This window comes from Mustelus asterias, chromosome 3 (genome assembly GCF_964213995.1).
Source record: "Mustelus asterias chromosome 3, sMusAst1.hap1.1, whole genome shotgun sequence".
In the NCBI taxonomy this organism is placed as follows: Eukaryota; Metazoa; Chordata; class Chondrichthyes; order Carcharhiniformes; family Triakidae; genus Mustelus; species Mustelus asterias.
In genome coordinates, this window is record NC_135803.1 from 145,471,815 (window position 1) to 145,487,640 (window position 15,826).

Here is a 15,826-nt window from a genome sequence, read left to right on the forward strand (position 1 = left end):
GTTTTATCGCAGTCTCGTGCCAGTTACAGTCTGAATGTCAATTATCAGGCAGAAATTCAAGCCCTGTGAAAGCTTCATTTACACTGATGTCTTGGAAAACCCCCATCATCAGAAAGCTCGACAACTTCAGTTAAGATGTGGAGATGCCGGCGTTGGACTGGGGTAGGCAGGGTAAGAAGTCTCACATCACCAGGTTAAAGTCCAACAGGTTTATTCGGAGGCACCAGCTTTCGGAGCACTGCCCCTTCATCATCTTAACTCCAGTTAAGAAAGAAAGTAATTCCCTCCTCCCCCCCTCCCCACCATCCGAACCCACCAAGAAAACATGCAATATTTTTGTCAAATGCTATGTTTCGGATAGTAATACTTCCGAGGAAAAGATTTCAGAGACTGGGAAAGCAAAATGTACACAAAATCATCATTTCTTCCATCAAACTATTCTATCCTGCTATGAAGCATTCAAAAGAAGTATCACTATCAAATCAGCAATCTTGGTAATAGACAGTTGCTAATTTCTTGATTCTACTGCCACTAACTTGACCAAATAATTTTAGTCTCTTGACCTTACTGGCGATAATGATCTTATTACTCTCCCGCTTAGGAAACTGGGGGGGTTATGGCTGGTTAGCTCTGTGACCCACTTCCCAAGGAATGCCATGGAGTGAGCGGTTTGCTATCAAAGCTGAAACTCTATTGCGACCAGTAGTTAGTTGTGGATGGATGTGAGTACATTAAAAACTTCAGGTAAAACCTGTTAGACTTAGCATAGAAAGCGCACTTGAAGGTACATCCTTCAAAATGTTAAGGCTTGTACAAACTGCAGCTCCAGTTCGCATAAAAATCCGGATGAAGCTGGATTTACATAACAGAGTTACTTATATATTTAACACGTCAGACTTATCAAAAGTACTGATGTAGCCCTAGTCCTTACACAGTTCTGGTCTTTAATGCAGTTCTTATGATATCTATAAAGTCATAGAGGTTTACAGCATGGAAACAGGCCCTTCGGCCCAACTTGTCGGTTTAAGAAGAATTTCTTTTAGGATGGGAATGGCGTCCAATTTTTTACCATTAAGCTAATCCCAATTGGGACTATATCCCTCTATTGGCCCATATCCCTCTATACCAATCCTACCCGTATAACTATCTAAATGATTTTTAAAAGACAAAATTGTACCTGTCTCTACTGCTATCTCTGGCAGCTCGTTCCAGACACTCACCACCCTCTGTGTGAAAAAAATGCCCCTCTGGACCCGTTTGTATCACTTCTCTCTCATCTTAAACCAATGCCCTCTAGTTTTAGACTCCCCTACCTTTGGGAAAAGATATTGACTATCTAGCTGATCTATGCCCCTCATTATTTTATAGACCTCTATAAGATCACTCCTCAGCCTCCTACGCTCCAGGGAAAAAAGTCCCAGTCTATCCAGCCTCTCCTTATAACCTCAAACGATCAAGTCCCGGTAGTATCCTCGTAAATCTTTTCTGCACTCTTTCTAGTTTAATAATATCCTTTCAATGTCTGCAATGTAGGAATGATGTACTGGCTTATATTTTCAATTCAATATTCTTTTTTAAAAATATCTTGTCTCCCATTGCCCCGTTACCTGCCGAATTTGGATGTCTGTTTCTGATATTACTTAATTGTCACACGTTTCCACGGTGATCACTTAGGGCCAGATCTTGAGACCACCCACGCTGCCCGCGGGAATGACAGAGGGAGTTTAAGATCCGGCGAAACCCAGAAATTGCAAATCTCACTGACGAAATTACCGATTTTACCGAAATTTCTGATTTTCGCCACCCTTTGCCAGTGGCGTCAACAGGTTCACGCCCATAATGGGCATGAACCTGATTTAAATATAGTTTAATATATTTCCTCATGGGGGCAGGGGGGGGATTCATTTATTTGTGGTGGTGGAGGGGGAAGAAACGTGAGAGCTGGGGTTGCCGGTGATGGCCATATAGATGGGGGGTGGGGGGTTAGGGGGGGGGGGGGCAGGGGGGGCGGTGCAGCGGGGGGAGGGAGGTGTCTGATGCCAGCAACGTTCGGGGGGGAGAGGAGGTTCAATGCCGGCAACATTGACTGTTTGGGTAGAAGGGAGAGACGCTAGTTCTGATCGCAGGGGGAGGGGGGGGCAGCCCCTGGGATCTCTGTGGTGGGCTCGGGGGGAGGAGTTATATATCTCCCCCATATTGGGTGAGAACCTGATTTTAATAAATTTGAAAGTAATTAAGTCGTCCCCTCACCAAATTATCCCGCCCTCATGGTATATTCATAGCTCGCCATCATGACATCAGAGCCCCTCGCTGAAATCCTGCACCTGTTCACGTCAGTGGGATCTCACGCTCTTGCCAACGACGCACCCCGCCATGGGTTTCCTGGTGGCGAGAGGTGCGTTTAACAGCGGGACCATATGAACCCGCTGTCATCGAGTGCGCGCCACCTCCCATCACTGCGGAACAGACTGCGGAGTGGGAGATGAATCCCGTCCCCAATATTACTGTGGTGGGGAGGTGGGTTATTTTTTGTTCTGATCGGGGTGCCCTGATCTCTGTGCAACCAGCCTTGTTGGCTCTGAGAATCCCCGCCTCACCAGAGTGACGGCATAAACCACATACACTCATTTTTTTAAGACTAAGAGGCTCAAAATCCAGAGAGAATACCCATCTATGAAGCTGGATGGCTTCATGCCAGTTTTCAGGGCAGCACGGTAGCACAGTGGTTAGCACTGCTGCCTCACAGCGCCAGGGACCCGGGTTCAATTCCGGCCTTGGGTCACTGTCTGTGTGGAGTTTGCACGTTCTCCCCGTGTCTGCGTGAGTTTCCTCCGGGAGCTCCGATTTCTTCTCACACTCCAAAGATGTGCGGGTCAGGAGCCGGGGTGTGGCGACTAGGGGACTTTCACAATAGCTTCATTGCAGTGTTAATGTAATCCTACTTGTGACTAATAAATAAACTTTAAACTCTGGATAGATTAACCATGTTAAATGTGTGGGGTTACAGGGATAGGCTGGGGAGGAGGGCAAGGGTAAGATACTCTATCAGAGAGTCAGGACCGAATGGCATTCTTCTGCACTGCAGGGATTCTATGATTTGATACAGAACCTGGTGCAGACACGATGGGCCAAATGGCCTCCTTCTGCACTGTAACAATTCTGTGATGTCCTTTGGTTGTACAGCTGCAGACTGCAGAAAGCCAACATAGATCAACTAGTGTCTTAAATGATGCTGCAGTAAACACACACTTCTATGCTCTGGACAACCAGATATCAGAGGCATTCAAAAGGGAAAATAAATAAAATGGTATGGTTCCACATACTTATAACCCTCTCCTCACTCTAGTCTGTCATTGCAGGAATATTAGACTGCTCATGGTGGTTACAGATTTTCTTTGATGGCGGCACGATAGCACAGTGGTTAGCACTGCTGCCTCATAGCACCAGGGACCTGGATTTGACTCCCAGCTTGGATCACTGTCTGTGTGGAGTCTGCATGTTCTCCCTGTGTCTGTGTGAGTTTCCTACGGGTGCTCCGGTTTCCTCCCACTGTCCGAAAGACATACAGGTTAGGTGTGTGACCGTGCTAACTTCTCCCTCAGTGTACCCGAACAGGCGCCGGAGCGTGGCGACTGGGGGATTTTTACAGTAACTTCATTGCAGTGTTAATGTAAGCCTATGTGTGACATTAATAAATAAACTTAAACTTTTTACGCTGTGTTTGGCTTTTAATGGTGTATACAAAGATGTTTATTCGCAAACATAATTAATTCACCAAGAATAGGAAGGCTGTACAATCTACCCTTGCAAATAAAACTTGCTGAAGATTTGCTCTAAAATTATATTAAAAGGTTAAGAAACTGTAGGGCCTATGAGCACCAATACAGCCTCACTCTATACCAGACACACTCTCAAACTATTTTACTCTTTTTTATCACATGTACATTCTCGAGGCTATCTTGTTCCTTTTTAGTCCGTTTTTAAAAAAGTATAAGTTGTACTGCTTCTAAATGCACATTACCAGTGTTAATTAACATTATTCAGTTATGTTACTCCTTGTATGTCAAATTCAACTGTAGCTACAATATTTAAGTGCATTTCATGGGGAACTGCACTGTGGTCACTGCTAATCACTGTTAATTAAGTATTCCTCAAGTGTTTCCAATTTTTTTTTTGTTCTGTATCCATTGTTTTTATAAAGTGCTCAGGGCTGGAAAGAGAAAATAACTGAACCATCCAATATACGGACAAAAGAGCGAGTGCACACTGAAATCTAAAGTAAAGTTTATTTATCAGTCACAAGTAAGGCTTGTGTAACACTGCAATGAGGTTACTGAGAAATTCCCCTAATCACCACAGTCCGGCGCCTGTTCGGGTCAATGCACCCTAACCAGCACGTCTTTCAGAATGTGGGAGGAAACCGGAGCACCCAGAGGAAACCCACGCAGACACGGGGAGAATGTACAAACTCCACAGAGACAGTGACCCAAGCTGGGAATCGAACCCCTGTCCCTGGCGCTGTGAGGCAGCAGTGCTGACCACTGTGCCACCGCACCACCCCAATCTGAAATCTGAATGTTAATTTGTTTCCTGACTTGATGAAACAGAATGTATCAGGCCCCATGAATATTCAACAAAAGCTTACATGTGTATAGCACCAACTGCGTACTAAATTACCTCATAGTGCTGAACAGTTGGGATTACACAGAAGCAGGGGTAGGAAGGAAATTAGGGTAGGTTGTTTTAGACACCTCTGAAGAGCTACAAGCCTTAGAGAGTGGCGAGCCAAGGAGGTGGATAGAAGGTTTCGGGAGAAAGTTCCAGAATTCCAGAACACAGCTGGAGACTTTACCAAGAGTGGGAGTTTAACTGGAGGGGCACATAGCACAGTGGAACAGAGTTCGAAGAATAAAATATGAAATAAAAGCAGAAAATGCTGGAACTGCTCAGCAGGTTGAGAGAGGAACAGAGTTAAAGTTTCAGGTCAATGACTTTCAGAACCTGTGCCTGGTGAAAGGTTATCGACCTGAAATGTTGACATTGGCCGAAATCTTGCTGATGTTTACGCCAGTGGGATCTTATGGTCTTGCCGACAGTGCAGCCCTGCTGTGTGTTTCCTGGCAGCGGGGGGAGGGGGGGTGCATTCAACGGGAAACCCCATTGACGACAGCAGGACCAGATGATCCCATCGCAAGCGAGCGGCAGATCGCCTCCCGTCACCGTGAAACACACCGTGGAGGGGGAGGAACATTCCGCCCTCTGCTCCCCACGTGCTGCCAGACCTAGAACCATAGAAAATTACAGTTCAGAAACAGGCCTTTTGGCCCTTCTTGTCTGTGCCGAACCATTTTTTGCCTAGTCCCACTGACCTGCACTTGGACCATATCCCTCCACACCCCTCTCATCCATGAACCCGTCCAAGTTTTTCTTAAATGTTAAAAGTGACCCCGCATTTACCACTTTATCCGGCAGCTCATTCCACACTCCCACCACTCTCTGCGTGAAGAAGCCCCCCCTAATATTCCCTTTAAATTTTTCTCCTTTCACCCTTAACCCACGCCCTCTGGTTTTGTTTCTCCCCTAGCCTCAGTGGAAAAAGCCTGCTTGCGTTCACTCTATCTATACCCATCAAAATCTTATACACCTCTATCAAATCTCCCCTCATTCTTCTACGCTCCAGGGAATAAAGTCCCAACCTATTCAATCTCTCTCTGTAACTCAGCTTCTCAAGTCCCGGCAACATCCTTGTGAACCTTCTCTGCACTCTTTCAACCTTATTTACACCCTTCCTGTAACTAGGTGACCAAAACTGTACACAATACTCCAAATTCGGCCTCACCAATGAGCATTTCCAGCATTTCCCATTTTTATTGGAAGACCAAAGATAGTGGTGAAAAGTGATATAGAGACAGAAAATAAGCGAGGCAGACAGACAGACAAAGATGCAGATCCTGATCTTGAAGATAGACAGTGATGCCAAGACACAAGGAATGAATGAAAAATAGAAAGATTGCTTTCCTCTGTCATTAACATCACAGTAACTAAACCATGCTCACTGAAACTCAGGCTGGCTTTTAACAGGCTCTGGGTGTTGGCTAGAGAGCAGCGAGTGGCTGTGAAAATGCCGAGGGCTCCCCAACGCAGTCCCGCTCCCCGGCCATTTTCCCAGTGGCAGAAATGAAAGAAGCTCAGCTGCCTGCTGAACGGAGACAGGGGATTATTTAAGTGTTGAAAAGCTCTCCCCACCAACTATCCCACTGCCGCATTACAGGCTGCTTTTTCTATGGAGGCATCCTTCCAGAAGCTTCCCGGGGGCGGTCTTCGTTTCCAGAGGCTCCATGGTCCAAAGACGGGACCCCAGCCCGGTGCTGGCACTGGAGCACCTAACCTCTCCGATCGCTGGGGCCTGCCTGCTTAGTCCCAGCACGGCAACAATTTCCTCACCTCCCTTTTGAGGTAGCCTCAAAATGGGAGCACTCCTTCATTCTTCTTGCAGTCTTATCACAGTCTTCTTTGAAATAACTCCTCAGAGGTCAGTGTCTCTACACCAGATTCCCTTTATTTGTAAACTTATCACCATTCCTAAGAGTACTTCAGGTACAAAGCCAGAATCCCGAGTGTCAGTAGACCTGACACTCCTCATTATATACCAAGGTAAGATTCCCTGATTATCTCAATCATACTCCAGTCCTGTTGCCTGCCTGTGCAGCCTTCATTGGGACTTACTTCATACCGGTTACATTTTACAGCAATGCATTCCCATAATCTCATCCGTAGGCATGAAGGAAAATGGGGCAACCTTTTTACCTAGTGGAATTTCATCCCAGAAATATACTGATCAAGAAACTAGAATCAAAGAATCACAAAGGATAAAATGAGGCCATTCAGTCCATCAAGCGTTTGAAAGAACTTGCCAATTATGCCAACTCCGCTCCTCCTTCACTATAACACTGCCAAATATTCAATTTCAGGTATCTATCCCAGCCCCTTTTGGGAGAAGTTACAGTTGAATAAGCTTTACTCTGCATAAAAAATATTGTCCTCATCTCCTCCCAGCCTTTTGTCGACCAAACCCTTAAGAACTTTGAACGTCTCTCCCCTTAGCCTTCTCTGCCCGCTCTCTCCATTTGATACGGCCTCTGTATCCTCTTCAGCTTGAATATTTAAGTGAACTGCCCCAAAGCCATGCATCAATTGAATTCAGTCAGTGTCAGGAGTATCAGTAACACGCACTTACAATTTTATGCCTCTGGAGCATAAAACAACAACAACTTATTTATTTAGCACTTGAAACATAATTAAACACTCCAAGGCGCTTCACAGGGCTGCTGGGAAGCAAAGATTTGACACTAAGACAAATAATGAGATATTATACCAGATAATCAAAAGCTTGGTCCTCATTAGGTAGGTTTTAAAGATTGTTTGAAAGGAAGGGGAGGATGATAGAGAGGTGGAGAGATTTAGCGAAATTACCCAGAAAAAACAGATAGATCAAGAGTTAGAGATAGGTTGCAGGACAAGGACAGAATTATCTAGAGCAGAAAACAACCACAAGTCTCCAGAGGACCAGACTGTAGTAGACACAGAGAGAAGACACATAAGAACATAAGAATTAGGAGCAGAAGTAGGCCATTTGGCCCCTTGAGCCATGCTCTACTGTCCAAAGATCATGACTGATCTGACTGAAGCCTCAACTCCACTTTCCTCTCTGCCCCCCATAACCATTGACTGCCTTGTTGATCAAATATCTCAGCCTTGAATACATTCAATGACCCATTCCAATGGATGTAGGCACAATCTTCTCAGTCTTTCCTCAGTCTTTCCTCATAGTCTTTCCCTTCATCCCAGGAATCAGCCAAATGAACCTGCTTCAAATGCAATTATATATCCTTTCCTTGGTAAGGAAATCAAAACTGTCTACATTACTCCAGAGTCTCACTAAAGTCTTAGACAGCTGTAGTAACACTTTCCTACTTTTATACCTGATTCCCCTCACAATAAACACCAACATTCATTTGCCTTCCTAATCACTTGTTCTACCTACATGCTAATTTTTTGTAATTCATGTACCAAGACACCCAGATCCCTCTGCTCCATAGAATGCTGCAGGCTCTCTCCATTTAAGTAATATACTGCTTTTTTGTTCAATCCACCAAAGTTCACATTTCCCACATTATACTACACCCACCAAGTTTTTGCCCCCTAACTTCACCCATCTAAATCCCTTTGCAGGCTCTTTATGTCTTCCTCGCAACTTACTTTCCTACCTACCCTTGTGTAATCAGAAAATGTAGCTACCATGCATTCAGTACCTTCATCCAAGTCATTGATATAAAATGGTTGAGGCATCATGTCCCTGTGGCAATCCACTCGCTACTGCTTGCCATCTGAAAATGAACCATTTATTCCAACCGTTTCCGGTGAGTGAACCTATCCTCTATCCACAATAACATGTTACCCCAGTAAAACAAATCATGAGCTCTTATCTTGTGTAGTTACCTTTGATGTGGCATCTTATCAAATGAAGTTTGAAATCCAAGTATGCCACATCTACAGGTTCCCCTTTATCTACCTCTCCAGTTACTTCCTCAAAGAACTCTAATAAATTAGTAAAACATGATTTCCCTTTCACAAAAACATGTTGACTCTGTCTGATTGCATCATAATTTTCTGAATGTCCTGCCATTACCTTCTCAATAATAGATTCTACCACTTTTCTATGACGGATGTTAAGCTAACAGACCGATAGTTTCCGGCTTTTTGTCTCCCACCTTTCTTGAATAGAGGTATTACATTTGTAATTTCCCAGGCCATGGAGAGCTTTCAAGAATCTAAGGAATTTTGGAAGATCACAACCAATTCATCAATTACATCTGCAATCATTTCTTTTAAGACCCTACGATGCAAGCCATCAGGTAATGAGGACTTGTCAACCTGTAGTTCTACTCGTTTTCTCAGTACTTTCTCCCCTAGTGATTGTGGCAGAGTGGTTAGCACAGCGCCAGGGACCTAGGTTCGATTCCCTAGACAGGTCACTGTCTGTGTGGAGTTTGCATGTTCTCCCTGTGTCTGCATGGGTTTCATCCAGGTATTCTGGTTTCCTCCCACATTCTGAAAGATGTGCTGGTTAGGGTGCATTGACCTGAACGAGGCGCCAGAATGTGGCGACTAGGTGAATTTCACAGTAACTTCATTGCAGTATTAAGGTAAGCCTTACTTGTGACTAATAAATCAACTTTAAAAAAACTTTGTGATTATTTTAAGTTCCTCCCTCCCTTTTTCTTATTAATTATCAAGTAATTTTGGGATACTTTTTGTGTTGTATACAGTGAAGACAGATTTTTAAAATATGTTTAACATTTCTGTCATTTCCTTATTTCCAATTATTAATTCCCCAGTCTCATCCTCTAAGGGACCAACACTCACCTTAGTGTTAGTCCTTTCCTTTTTTAATAGTTGTAAGAAGTCTTACTATCTGTTTTTACATTTCTATCTGGCTTTCTCTCATACTCTAGTTTCTCCCTCTTTATTATTTTTTGTCATTCACTGCTGGCTTCTAAAATCTGCTGAATATTCTGACCCATCATCAATCTTCACAGCATTGTACACTTTTTCCTTCAATTTGAGACCACCTTTAACTTCTTTAGCTAGACGTAGATGGTGCATCCTTCTCTCGGGGTCTTTCTCAATGAAATGCATATTTTCTGAGAGTTATAAAGTATCCCCTTAAATGCCCGCCATTGCAACCCTACTAATTGTACCTGTCTCTCCAGTATGGAGCTTGCTTATACGTAACTGAAACTGAAATAAACATTTAAAGGTTTTTTCCATTTTACAATTTTAGTTGATGCATTAGTGTCACAAGTAGGCTTACATTAACACTGTAGTGAAGTTACTGTGAAAATCCCCTACTTTTAACAGGAATTGTACTTAAATGCTAAATAAAAAACTAGAGTAAATTTTATAAAAGAGATAACCCTTCAAAATAAATCCTTAAAATTCCCTCACTCATCAAATTTCAAAACTCACACTCTGTTTCAAGCTGCACTCAGTGATGAGCTGCTACCTTCACCTTTGCTTACTTTGTCCACTTTGCAAGACCAATTGTATTTATACTAATAAGTCAGTTAAACAATATTTGCCCTTAACAATTCCATCTACACAAATCTATGGCTGCAGAACTGTCAGTTATACCATTTGCTTGTACTGCCGTGCCCGTGCACTCACACATGTACTCAAACACATACCCCAAGTGCAGGATTCCTATTCTGCAACTTTGCCAAATGAACAGAAAATAGAAAGCCTGAGAGTTTCAAAAATAGTAAATACAGTGTGGGAGTCACATCAGTCACAGATACACCGCACAACCCATTTGGGACAGTTCTTGGAGATGATTTTGTCCACATTGGTACCAACCAGATTAAACTGGAACGGGTTAGATTAAACTCCACTTTTGTTGCTGGCACACACACACACACACAAAATCTTAACATGGCGATGACACTAAAAATACAGCTTAAGGACAGCGTAAGACGTCACAGTAATTCTGTGCCAATTCCAAGAAGTGTGGGCATAGCTTCTCCAGGCTTTCTCAGAATACCAAGTGTCCCAGATTCTCCAACTGCATGCCTGAACTTGGAAGCAGGGATACATAATGCATTATATCACTGGCTGTGAGGCATTTAAATAAAAAACAGGCACAGGTACAGAAAGAAGTGCTCAACCCCAATACACTCACTCACACACTCAAACATTGGGTCGGTCAGTGGAGATAAGTTCCTGGTTAGAATTTCAATGACAGCTGATCACCAGAACTCTGCTATGATTTTAGACTTTAATTCAATGGGAATGTTCTTTTACCAGGCTCATGTCCGTGACCCTGGCATTAATTAGCACGTCCCCCCCCCCCCTTCCCCCCATTTCTACATGGTTACCAATAACAAAAAAGGAAACTTGAAGAGAATCCAATCCCCCCCTCCCCAAGTAAAAGTTAACAAAAAATTCCTCGTGTATGTGAAAATGCATGACTTTCCAACTGAGCAACAGGAATAATCAAATCCAATTTAAATCTCACCCCATACAAAGCCCCGCTCTCTCGCTCTCATTCTTCTACTTTTTATTGTTGCATATTTCTCTCACATGTGCTGCTTACCCAGTGTGTCTGCTTGCTTTTCTGGACACTTTCTTGTCCCCTTGTTGTGCCTGGGCAAGTCGGGGAGTGTGGCTGCTCCAGATGCTCACGGACCGGTGCAGATGGATAAAAGGTCTCAGACCCAAGAGCCGGAGCAAATGAATCGCGGATGCGTCTGTCGCTAATCTCCCCCAGTGCCTGTGAGCTCGCTATGTTATGGTGTTGGACCCGCCTCCCTCTCCACTCGCTCCCAGCCCCCCCTTACCTACTTCCCAGCGTCACCCAACTATACAGAAACAGTCAAATCATTCATTAGCCGTATAAACCCGATGACTGGACACAAGACCCTTTATCTATATATAATGTATACATCTACGAGTTTATAGACAGATGCATCAATTCTTTATATAAACATATAAATTAAGAGTTTATGCATTTTACTTATCAAGAGTCGATATGGATTATCAATCTCGTGTTTATATGGAGTCTATATAAATGTATATGTATCTTAAGAGTTTATATAATATATATCAATTGTCTATATATTATCTTACTTTACATGCACATCAGACATATGAAGGTTGTGTATACATACCTTTGGGCAGCAAACTGGCACAGTGGTTGTGCTAACCACTGCCTCACGACGCCAGGGACCTGGGTTCAATTCCGGCCTTGGATCACTGTGTGTGTGGAGTTTGCACATTCTCCTCGTGCCTGCGTGGGTTTCCTCCGGGTGCTCCGATTTCCTCCCACAGTCCAAAGATGTGCAAGTTAGGTGCGTTGGCCATGCTAGATTGATCCTTAGTGTCAGGGAGATCAGCAAGGTAAATACTTGGGGTTATGGGGATAGGGCATGGGTGGGATTGTTTTGGCCCAGACTCGATGGGCCAAATGGCCTCCTCCTGCACTGTAGGGATTCCATTCCATGATCTCAAGAGTTTCTGAGTTTATATATTGTATACATCAAGGGTCTATTTAGTATGTGTGTACATATGTATCCTGTCTTTATATAAATATGTACAAATCTTAAGAACTTATTCTATATATTAACCATCGATGTACATATGTTGAATTTATATATATATCGAGTTTTATATTAGTATGTGTATATCAAGATAAACTCTTTATCCATTATATCTATCAAGAATCTATATATCAGACTTTTGAATGGCCCTGCCTTATATTAAGTTGATCTTTCTCTACACTCAACTATGACTGTAACACTACAATCTGCATCCTCTCCTTTCCTTCTCTATGTACAATATGCTTTGTCTGTATAGCGCACAAGAAACAATACTTTTCATTGTATGCCAATACATGTGACAATAATAAATCAAATCAAATCAAATCAAATATAATGCATATATTGAGACTTGTTTACATATATTAATCTAGTCTTTATGTAGTATATCTATATATATGTCAGCTCATCACATAGAAACTTATAAAATTCTAACAGGGTTAGACAGGCTAGATTCAGGAAGAATGTTCCCAATGGTGGGGAGTCCAGAACTAGGGGTCATAGCTTGAGGATAAGGGGTAAATCTTTTAGAACTGAGGTGAGGAGAAATTTCTTCACCCAGAGAGTGGTGAATGTGTGGAATTCACTACGACAGAAAGCAGTTGAGGCCAAAACATTATTTGATTTCAAGAAGATTTTATATATATTTATAGCTCTTGGAGCTAAAGGGATCAAGGGATATGGGGAGGAAGGGGGGGATCAGGATATTGAATTTGATCATCAGCCATGATCAAAATGAATGGCCGAGCAGACTCGAAGGGCCGAATGGCCTACTCCTGCTTCTAGTTTCTATGTTTTAGCTCTCCTTTTCTTAATGGTTTGATTTTTTTTGTCATTATTTGCTTCATGAGCTGGAAGAATGGTTGAAATAAATTCCATTAGTCTTTTCCAACGATTTCTTCCAAAGTAACAGTCTAGTTTCTGGATTTTTTTTGGTCAGGGCCTCAATTCCAGGAACAGCTTTAGGGAAATGAATTCTGCTCGGAGCCAGAGTCTAGAGACTTGAGGTGTTATACAGACGCCGAACATCTGGCGCAGTGTGAACTTCAGCAGTGCGAGTTTGGAGATTTGTTTTCTTTCTCCTAATTAAAGGGTATGAATAATCCAGGAGGCTGCTGCTGTCTCAGGAAGCAATCTCAGTATCAGTCGCGCTGAGTGAAAAGCGGGGATTAAACAAGATTGTGACATTCTCCTTGCATCAGTTCTCCATCTGTTAGACCAACACGTAGCCAGCAGCTCAGACAGACGGGTTTTTTTTTAACTGTTCGTTCTGGTGGTTTCAGAGCTGGAAAGTGAAAAGGCTGGAGTGCTGGCTGCATAATGTGTGAGTTACGCAGGGCAGACACTTATTCATTGGTGCAATGTTTCCAGCCAATATCGCCCAATTTTATAAAGTCAGCTACACATTCATATAGTAAGTGGTCCAATAATTCGAATGAAGACATTTACAAACACAACAAAGTGGGAGCTTAGTGGTAAAAGAAAACTGAGAGATCATATCTTGAATACAGTAAAATTGGCCCCAATGCTACAATGTTAATTAGTCTATGTTTTGAATTAAGCAACATTACATTAAGGGTGGATTGTAATTCTTTGTAACTTATAACAAAAAATAAATTTGAGGTTTTTTTTCATTGAATTCTGGGATGTGAGGGTGCTGCCAAGTCCGCCTCTACAAAGAACAAAGAACAAAGAAAATTACAGCTCAGGAACAGGCCCTTCAGCCCTCCAACCCTGCACCGACCATGTTTCCGGACTGAACATGGCCTCTATTGCCAACCCCCTAGTTAACCTTGAGGTGGTGGTGAACTGCTTCCTTGGACACTGCAGTCCAACTGATGCACGTTTTAAGTTTATTTATTAGTGTCACAAGTAGGCTTACATTAACACTGCAATGAAGTTACTGTGAAAATCCCCTGGTGGCCACACTCCAGCACCTGTTTGGGAACACTGAGGGAGAATTTAGCATGGCAATGCACCTCACCAGCACATCTTTCAGATTGTGGGAGGAAACCGGAGCACCCGGAGGAAACCCGCACAGGCACGGGGAGAACGTGCCAACTCCGCACAGTCACCCAAGCCGAAAATCGAACCTGAATCCCTGGCACTGTGAGGAAGAGTGGTAATTACTGTGCCGCTATCCAAAATGTCAGGAGTGGGATTTGAACCCACTGTGTTGCCCACTGTGCCACTGGGTAGGGGGAAGTTTAAGGATTTTAACCCAGGGACAGTGAAGTCTTTTGTGGGCACTTATTGTCACAAAAGGATCCTTTGGATGTTTTTGTGGTAAGGGGCCTGACTTCAATGTTGTTTGGAATTGGTTGCCACCTACAATGTAGTGTGGGAATGATGAAGAAAGTCTCCTTAATTGCACTTTCAAATATAAAAATGTCTTCAACTCATTGAAACATTTAAGAAGCGTCCTAACTTCAAACGGCGAGTGTCCAGTTTTGAGTATGGGAATGCCCTTGATAGTGAATATGAATGATTTCTCTGTACTTCCAACTGGCATTGAAGATTCACATTCAGGTCATCTTGTTTTATGAAGGGAGCTTTGGAGCGTTGTAACATTTTGTCTGGTTACCAAGTTGGAACATTCTATAAAGGTTGAATTACTCATTTGGTAATGCTACATTTTTTTCTGTGCTCAGTAAGTTCTGCAAATGTTTTTAAAGTTTATTTATTAGTGTCACAAGTAGGCTTACATTGACACTGCAATGAATTTACTGTGAAAATCCCCTAGTCGCCACACTCAGCCGCCTGTTTGGGTACACTAAGGGAGAATTTAACATGGCCAATGCACATCTTTTGGACTGTGGGAGGAAACTGGAGCACCCAGGGGAACAGCACACAGACACAGGGAGAACATGCAGACTCCACACAGACAGTGACCCAAGCCAGGAATCGAACCTGGGTCCCTGTTGCTGTGAGGCAGCAGTGCTAACCACTGTGCCGCCATGCCTGTCCTTTGCACTTTGGAAAAATAAATTGCTTCTGAGCTTTTTTCAAAAGAAAAACAGCACAGTATCCTTGATTGGTCACCGTTTTGAAATGTAATGTTTGTATTTTGTTGAAGACCGAATACGTTACAATTAATTTCATCTTCTGTACCACATTATTTGGAGAACATAGATTTGTTTTCTAACTTGTAGACACAAAAGCATACATTGGCCTAGCTCTTGCTGTCGAAGAGCTTATCAAAATGTGGAGAGAAAAAAAAGAAAATCTCCAGGTCTTCTGGAGTGGGGTCAATTTTGTTTCGGAAGTCTGTGAGAGGGTTGTTAATTTGTCAATTGAAAGAGCGAGGTAACGTCCAGCATGAACCTTTTGTTCTGCTGTCTTTCTCTGTGAACTTTGCCACTTCCCTGGTGTTTTACGTTTTCAGGAGACCTGAGTTCTTCATTGCAGGCGATATTGAATGGTTTTGATTGACTGATGATAGGTGTTGCTATGGTGCTCTGAATGTGAAAAGTGCCACTGTGCTTTGTTGATAATCGGCATGAAGGAGGACAGTTGAAATGGTGCCATCATTGTGTGCGGATGTGGATGTGTCACATGCTGCATCACGCGATTTCAGGAATGCAAATTGTACTAAGTTTAGCAAATCAACTACCAAAATTCAACCTACACTTACAACGAAAATATAGGATAAACAACATTGCCAAGTGGTATGT

The 15,826-nt window shown here is 42.9% G+C and overlaps 1 protein-coding gene across 2 annotated transcripts in view; it reads right to left on the bottom strand.

Annotated features, from left to right (window-relative positions):
• The window catches only part of LOC144491690 (sodium-coupled neutral amino acid transporter 3-like), a 171,815-nt gene that overhangs the window by 131,949 nt on the left and 24,040 nt on the right, over positions 1–15,826 (bottom strand). The window contains exon 1 of one of the 2 annotated variants that reach the window (XM_078209873.1): positions 11,153–11,324. The exons of the other annotated variant lie outside the window; for it this stretch is intronic. The gene's annotated coding sequence lies outside the window, so the exon portion shown is untranslated. Of the gene's footprint in view, positions 1–11,152; positions 11,325–15,826 lie in introns of those variants that run through there. 2 annotated transcript variants of the gene reach the window in all.